We start from the raw sequence: 8,660 nt of genomic DNA on the forward strand, positions 1-8,660 counted from the left end.
CTGAGTGATAATTCGAAAAATCATTAAAATATTTTCATCAGGAGTTGATTAGATGTGCAATATTGAGAAAACACTTCATTTCAAAAGTGAAATGATTTCTGTATATTCAGTGATCAAATGCTGCTGCTTCTCAATTTTTTTCATGACATTATAGCCACTTGACTATTGGCTGGTATGAACATATATAAGTGATAGACTTTTTTTTATAAAGTAAAACTGTAAAGATAAAATAGATTTGGAGACAATCAATGAATATAAAATCATGTAATCAATAAAAATGTAGTCTGATTATGAGAATTGTAAAATGTAATATAATCCAATTACAACTAGTATTTCATTTTTGGATCAGGTAGATTAATCAGTTACTACCCAGCACTGGGTATGGATGTGTTCATCTGAGGGTTTGTGATGTGTCAAAATGAACTCATCTAGCACTGGACGGACACATTTACATCGGTCTGTGGTCTTGTAATCGACAGGCAAAAAAATGTCCTCACCAAAGAGACTTTTTATTCACAACAGTATCCTTTACGTCATATTTCATAAAGGCTAAATAAGGTGAAGTGTAAAATATTCAGTGCCTTGTCACCCAAACTGACCTATATTTAGACTGCTCTCAATGTCCTTATTTGTAACTCTTCTAAGTTTCTGTATCGCAAGCCTAATGCCTAAAAAGACCAGAGTATTGTGTCCTAAAGTTGCCACTTGCGATTATCTTTGGCATTTGTTCTTTCGTCTGTTCTAACTGTGGGTCTGGTAACACTATACGCTTAATATAACAATGTCAGGTGTCGTGAGCCTGCAGTGAAGCTCTGACAGCGTGTGTCACTGGAGCCCATTGTTATTTTGGAGGGAGCATGTGTTTGTCTTGTAGTGGCTCAGGTTTCTTGGCCTGCGCTGAGCTTGTCCACCGCACCGGGCCCAAGTCGCTGTGATGGATGGCGACCCCGGCTGCCGGTGTTCACCCCGTGATGCCGTTCTCCCAGTACATTCCCCAGGATCTTATTTACATTCTATCCAAAGAGCAGAGGGTCTTGAGATGTCTTTTTATGGGACACAATAGCTCCTCCATGTCAACTCACACCACGTCAGATTTTAGAATAGAGAAGGCAACCAAACTGAACCATGTCTCACCTGTCCTGGTTTGTCTGTTTCCTCAGATTTCTGTCGTTGCTCCAGCGATGTGACAAGGATATTAATGTGAACCTGGCAGACAGTGAAACAGCTGTTAGAATAGTACCTTTAAAATGCTTTATTGTGTATATTATTGAGGATAGTATACTGTGTACTGTTTTTTGTTTATTGTGTAAAACTCAAAATAGAACAGTAAATGTAATGGTCAGATATATAGGCTAGGCCTATATATTTTCTTTTTATGTATATCATTGTTTTCTACAAATCTCAGTGGCCATAGAATATGATTTATTTTCTTTTAGCTAAATATATTTTGCTTCTTTTGATTTTGGAATACTTGATTCTTATCAAACCTGGGTAATTGTGACATTCACTGCAGATATTTCTGAATGATGACTGTTGCTGGCCAGCAACATCTCTCCCTGGTTTCTACAAATATGGCCAAATAATTTAAACTCAAATAAATATTTCATGTAGCCTACATGAATTTATTAATAAGTAGCTGTAGGGTATGGATAATGACGTTTATTTTGTGATAATGTATATTATCCCTTATTTAAATGCATCTTAAAAGATGCTCATGGTTCTATTCACTTAGCTTCAAACAGAAATCAACTAACAGAAGGAAATCTCAGTACCTACGCCTCATTTCATTTAATGATTGTTTTGATGAATGAATATGTATTAACCATCAGTCCGAAGAATATAAATTGAGTTGAGACGGTTCCCCTGACGGAAATCTTACCTTTAAATGAATATTTTTCTGATGTGCGTTTAATATTTAATTTATGTGACTTAATTCGAACCACAATGGGGAAAACATCCGTGAAATAAAAAAAAGCAAAAACAAAGGGAGAAAGAAAGGAAAAACGCCTCGCCTCAGCCGATTCTCGCCTGAGGTCCCGCCACAATTACCCTGAGGAGAACTTCACCTGCGAGTTTCCCGCGCTTTTCCATTCTCAGCCACGCGCACACTAGCACTGCCGCGCGCTGTGCTCTTTTGCTCACGAGGGAGGAATCCAACGCGCTTCTCCCGGCCCTCATTGTGAAGGTGTTAATTGGCCTCCAGAGTTTGCAGAATTGTCAGGGTAAAAGGTGGTATCCTTGATGTATCAGCACACTTGCCACCGGTGACTGATCCTGTCAAGTCCAACATGCTTCGTGCATATCGTATGTCTCATTAAAAAAGCAGACCATCGATTAAAAAGGAAGAAAATAAGAAAAATGCTCAAACAAAAGCTTTGCCTTCCGCCTCAAAGAATAAGTAGGCATAATTAATGTTTTTCTAGTACAAAAACATTCGCTTTTTCTGAGAGAACAACAACACTATCTGATTTCCCATACTTAGTAGCTGAAAAACTTTGAGTAGCTACCTATTTTTTCCGTATCCGCCATCTTTGGCTTTTGTTATGTGACCTAATGTAGCCTACTAACAACTGCAAAATGATCTACTTGTCAAAGTATAGTTTACACCATGAGAAACAAATGTATTGGTACTTTAAAAAGGCGCTCAGCTCACACTACAGAATATCTTCAAACACTTCAGGATATCTTCAGGTTACTGTTTCATGGATAATGTATTGATGGAGTGCTTTTTTTCACAGCAGGGAAGGGTTGAACACCTCAAAGGAGGTGAAACAAAAAGGTCTATGTATTCTTTTTATGTAAGCAGGCTGTATATACAGTGTTTCAACAGCATTTCAAACATTTTAGTGAAGGCAAAAGTTAGATTACAAGTTAGATAGCATATGGTGAGTAGGGAGACAGCTTTTTAGGCTATATGAAATATATTCTAGAGTTTATTTAAAGTTACTTCAAAGTAAAAAATACAGTGAAGTTTTAGAGATTTGCTAGAACATGAGTGATTTCTTGCTTTTTATTTTGTGACATGTTTGAGTGAAACTAGCTTCCTGTAAATCTTAATATGAAAGGATTACAACTTCTAACTTTGTGTTAAATGTTTTATTATTATTATTATTATTATTATTATTGTTGTTCAATCCTGGAGTACAAAATCTAAGCAGCCTAAAGGAGCCTGTTTCTTTCAGAACTTGCAGAAAGTTAATACTATATATACAACTGCTTTATTTTTAAAAGGTAAAAAGGTTTCGACACATCAACTGACAAGCAACAGTACATGCCTTTGAAAATGATAATGACTACTGCTTGCAAAACATAACAAATGTTTGCTGAATTTGTTTCCCAGGACGAAAGTCAAATATTAACCACCTCTTCACCTGCAGTCCTGTTTGCAGTTTCCAGTAATGTCAGATATTTCTCATCTGAATTTTGCATTTTTTGAGGCAGGGGACTTAATTTGGAGCTGCTGCATTTCATTTTTAATTTCATGCATGCATTTTGGATGCTTCCTTCATATATGTCTCGCTCCATCAAAAGTGTAAACAAGAAGAAGATGATTATTTATTTGAGAATACACCTGTCAGACAGAAGGAGAATCTATAACATTCGGTTCAGGCTGTGTTGAGCCACTGTGTGTTTGTAGGTAAATCAATGGGTCAAAATTTACGAGTCATAACAGCGCAGAATTCCATCAAACCAACACTCTTGTGAAGAGATGCTAGGTTTATGCATTATTTATTCACCTCTCTTTTGCTCAACTTCTCAAATATTACATTATTAATTTAGCTTTGCAATTAAAGCATTAATAAATACAAATCAAAACTGCATCAGAGCATTAAAGAATGATTCATGAACTCGTTTGACTGACCATTTGCTAAGGACCGGAGACTACGACAGTGCCAGGTGGATGGGGATTTCTCTTTTGTTCATGACTCCGTCATTTATACCCCCTAAATAAAGCTGTGGGTCAAAGGGCAGCTTCAGACGTTCGGACAGGCATGTTTCTACCACTGGAGGTTCATCTTCTTCACTAACCGCAGCACAGTCGGTGTTTGAAAGGGCAGTGAGATGCACAAAGGCATCCAGTGACCTTTCAGTGAGTCTTCAGTTGTCAGAGATTTTGTTGGACTTTATCACATATAAGCATCTCCCTTTTTTGCTCTCTGTCGGCAATATGTTATTTGGTTGTAAATGATTCAACCTTAATAAAACGCATGAAAAAAGTCAGCGCAAGTTGTTTACAAATTGAACATTTCTTTGGCAATCAGATATGGCAGTACAAATTACAGTGTCTAGTGATGACTTTTGTGCATTAAATTTCTAGTAAAATATGAATAAATACAGCTTTAATATTTAAGTAATAATTATTTAATGAACTTTAATTTTTTACTGATTTTCACAGATTACAGTACATACAGTGTGTTATAAAAGATACAAACGTTGTCTTGGTAAAGCAATGCCTTTTTCAGATATATATTGCCACCTAGTGGTAGAGATGTATTCTGTATACATCACAAATAAATAAATAAATATTGTAAGGAAGTTTGAAATGTTTTTTTTTATTTATTAAATTTTCCTTGCTTCTTTGTCAGAGGTATTCTGATCAGGGTTATTAGAGTTACCTAAAACTAAAATCATTTTTGTTACTTTAAGTAAAATAAACTTTAACTGGAAAGAAAACACACACACACACACACACACACACACACACACACACTGTATATTGCAAAAGCAACAATTCTAATTTTCAGTTAGTCAAAACTAAAACTGAAAACAAAAATTTATAAAAACTATACAGACATATTAAAACAAAAAAACTAATAAAAATGACAAAACCACACAACAAAATTAGTAAAACTTTAACTAAAATGAAAACGAAAAATACAAAACTAAAAAATAATTAAAAATAAAGCCTATATAAAAAACTATAATAGCATCACAATTATATTAAAATAACACCAGAAATTAACAAATAATAATACTAATAATAATATATTATTATAATATATATTATATATTATAAATTTATTTAAACTTTTTATTTAGAAATTAATTAATTTACAAAATTATAATTGTGTAAATTGTAACAAACTGAGTGTTCAGTAAGTTAGACGTATAATATAGGTAGACAAATAAAAGTGTTATTTATTTTTTCTTTACATTATTGTACATTAATTTCTAGTCAGAAAAAAAGCTAAATTAATAAAAAATTATATTTTTTTATTAATTTTGCTTTTTTTAATATATATACGTCTAACTTACAGTTTGTTCTACAGGTTTGTTCTTGCTTTTTGATGACATGACAGTTTTATCAGAAAGATTCAAGCATTAGAAAGCATTCTCTATTCTAATCCCTATAATAAAGCCTCCCGTCCCGCCATCCAGGAGGACAGAGAACAGAATATGAGTGAAAAACCTCCATCCTTCAGCCCTGAGTGGTGCGGCAAGGCCCTGTAAATCAGCTCTACCATAGGTAGACTCAGTGTTTTGGAACAGGGAGATTGTCCCCTCTGCATCATTAGGTGCTAATAAGGCACACACACACACACACACACACACACACACACACACACACACACACACACACACTCCTCAGGGCTGCCACAGTCTACAAATGAGGAACCTGACACGACTGACCTCGGGATGGGGGTCATCATCAGGTCATCGCCCCTTCACCAGTCACATCCCAACTGCTATGCTGATAAAATCATCATGCCAAACTACATTCTACACCCATATCATTTAAACTTATTGCTAACTGAATTTTAGCTTCTAACATTACACTTCCTTTTAACATTATTCAAATGTATCTCTCTTTATTTTTCTCAACAGTGCAGGGAATGTCAGATTTAATTATTTATTATATAATAAAAAAATTATAATAGTGTAAAAAAGGACATCTTTAAGCAGTAGAATCGTGAATTTTGCAACACACTCTTTGATACTCCGAGTAGTAGGCTATAAATGTTTTACAAATTACCAGTCGTTGACGTCACTCAATGAGGTCACAGAATGACCACTAGGTGGCAGCATTTGTTTAGTTTTAATCACATTCACACGCCATTAAACATTTTATATTTATTTTAAATATTCCGAACAGTGCATTACATCAAATATTAAGTGGTATTACTATTATTTTAAATAAATAATATAATATTATGTCATAGGCCTATATTTTAATATGTTAGCCTATAAGACCCAGTAGGCTATTTAAAAAAAAAAGTGCTATCACATTAATATTCAAAGACATGCAACATTAAATGAGGTGTCAAACAATAGTCCATTTAAATAAAAAAGGATTGAAGTGAAGATTTGAAAATGTAAGTTCTACTTAGCTAAATAAAGCATATATGTATATAGGCCTACATATAAAATTGCATACACATAAGAAATGAAAAAGCTCCACATGGAATTACTATTAAAAATTGGCCTAAACTATTCAAAAATTAAATGTAAGACTTCCCACAGTATGCTGTTATTTGTCTCCCAAAAAACACACAGTGCTATTTAAATCTAATTCTTTATTTACTCATTTTGCTGTTGGTACATTGTTCATGTAAGACCCCGCTGAACCTTTACGTTTTCCAACTCAAATGTTGACACATGCTAATAACACCTGACAAATGTTAATGTTGGCTGAAAGTGAACAGGGACCTTCTAATTTCCACTGAGCTTTCAGGGGCTTCGCAAGCATAACGACTTTGCAAACACGGCCATTTTCGTAAAACCGTAGAGCAATAACTCAGTAATTCATCTGATGGGGGTTGATATTTTAGTTGAACGTCAACTTTAATGTAATTTACGTGCTCTGATAGGTGTCACGATAATTTTCAGTTCCTCAACTCCACAAAAGGAAGCCATTGAGCAGGAAGAAAATATAAAAGCACTGCGGTATTTCTCAAAATAGTGTCATATTTGAGGAAACAGCCGAGTATGTACACAGTTTGAAATGTCTAACCGCGAATATTCACTTGAGTTAATCCTCTTGTCTGATGCTCGGGTCTCTTCTTCTCCTCAAACACCTGCAGTCTTCGCCTTTCCTGTTGCCAGTTTGGAAACCACGGTGACATTCAGAAGTCGGAAAAACCAGAACGTTCTGTCCCAAAATACTGCTGAGGTCTGTAACTTTGAATTGGCGCTTTGAAAACAAGAGCTGAAAAGCTTCAAGGCTTTAATTATAGATACCCACACAATGAGCAAATGAGGGGCTTCAAAGGAGGTGACGGTAATACAGAATTCTCATTTCTGTGTTTATTATACAAAAGCCAACAAGCTTATGATGGGAACAGAGGCTCGAGGAGACCGAGAAACGGGAATTGTACAGTACAGAAGCTCGGAAATGTGTCTCGTGTGCTTTGATTGTGATTTCATGGATGCAGCTAACAGTTTTTGAACAAAACATGAAACCAAGGAATGGGAATCAAATACTAACATTAGGGAAACGTTCTGTGTTTTCTGAAAGCGCTGCCAGGCCTAGTAAAATGGGGGAATATTATTATTTGGCCAGTTACATTACAACATGGCCATCTTATAAAGGGTCGAATAAGCCTATTCAAAGTCCCTAGGCCTATATAAAACCAGAAAGACTATATGTGACCACAAAATCAGTCATAAGTCGCACGGGTATATTTGTAGCAATAGCCAACAATACATTTTATGGGTCAATATTACAGATTTTTCTTTTATGCCAAAAATCATTAGGATATTAAGATCATGTTCCATGAAGATATTCTGTAAATTTACTACTGTAAATATATCAAAAATTATTTTTTTGTGAGTGGATATGCATTGCTAAGGACTTCATTTGGACAGCTTAAAAGGCTATTTTCTCAATATTTTGATTTTTTTTTTTTTTTGCACCCTCAGATTCCAGATTTATTTATTTTTTATTATTATTCAGCTTTCAGATGATGTATAAATCTCAATTTTAAAAATTTAACTCTTATGACTGGTAGTCCAGGGTCACATATACTGTAAAACAACACAAAGAGTTAGAATGTACAAATACAAACTAAACGAAACTTACACCATACTAAGATTTTTTCCCCCCAGGGGAAATATAAGCTATTGAATAGTATTGCTCAAGAGTTTAAAGGGTTAGTTCACCCAAAAATGAAAATAATGTCATTTATTACTCACCCTCATGTCGTTCTACACCTGTAAGACCTTCGTTCATCTTCGGAACACAAATTAAGATATTTTGATGAAATCCGATGGCTCCGTGAGGCCTCCATAGACAGCAATGCCATTCAAACTCTCAAGATCCATAAAGGTACTAAAAACATATTTGAAACAGTTCATGTGAGTTCAGTGGTTCTATCTTAATATTATAAAGTGACAAGAATACTTTTTATGCGCCAAAAAAAAACAAAATAACAACTTTTCAACAATATCTATATGGGCTGATTTCAAAACACTGCTTTATGAAGCATTTGTTTCTAATTAGTGATTCGGATCTCCAATCAAACAGCTAAACTGCTGAAATCACGTGACTTTGGCGCTCCGATTCACTGATTCGATTCATAAAGCTCCGAAGCAGTGTTTTGAAATCGGCCAATATAGATATTGTTGAAAAGTCTTTGTTTTGTTTTTTTGGCGCACAAAAAGTATTCTTGTTCCGTTATATATTTATGTTTTAAGTACCTTTCTGGATCTTGAGAGTTTCA

General features: G+C 34.7%; 1 long non-coding RNA gene across 1 annotated transcript; it reads right to left on the reverse strand.

Annotated features, from left to right (window-relative positions):
• Positions 1 to 307: 307 nt before the first annotated feature.
• LOC125263843 lies at positions 308 to 2,060 on the reverse strand. The gene is made up of 3 exons (XR_007183912.1): positions 1,880 to 2,060; positions 1,135 to 1,206; positions 308 to 1,013 (listed from the first exon to the last, which is right to left on the reverse strand). It is a non-coding gene; the product is annotated as an uncharacterized LOC125263843 (long non-coding RNA).
• Between the last annotated feature and the right edge of the window lie 6,600 nt (positions 2,061 to 8,660).

Source organism: Megalobrama amblycephala, linkage group LG2, assembly GCF_018812025.1.
Source record: "Megalobrama amblycephala isolate DHTTF-2021 linkage group LG2, ASM1881202v1, whole genome shotgun sequence".
NCBI classification, from domain to species: Eukaryota; Metazoa; Chordata; class Actinopteri; order Cypriniformes; family Xenocyprididae; genus Megalobrama; species Megalobrama amblycephala.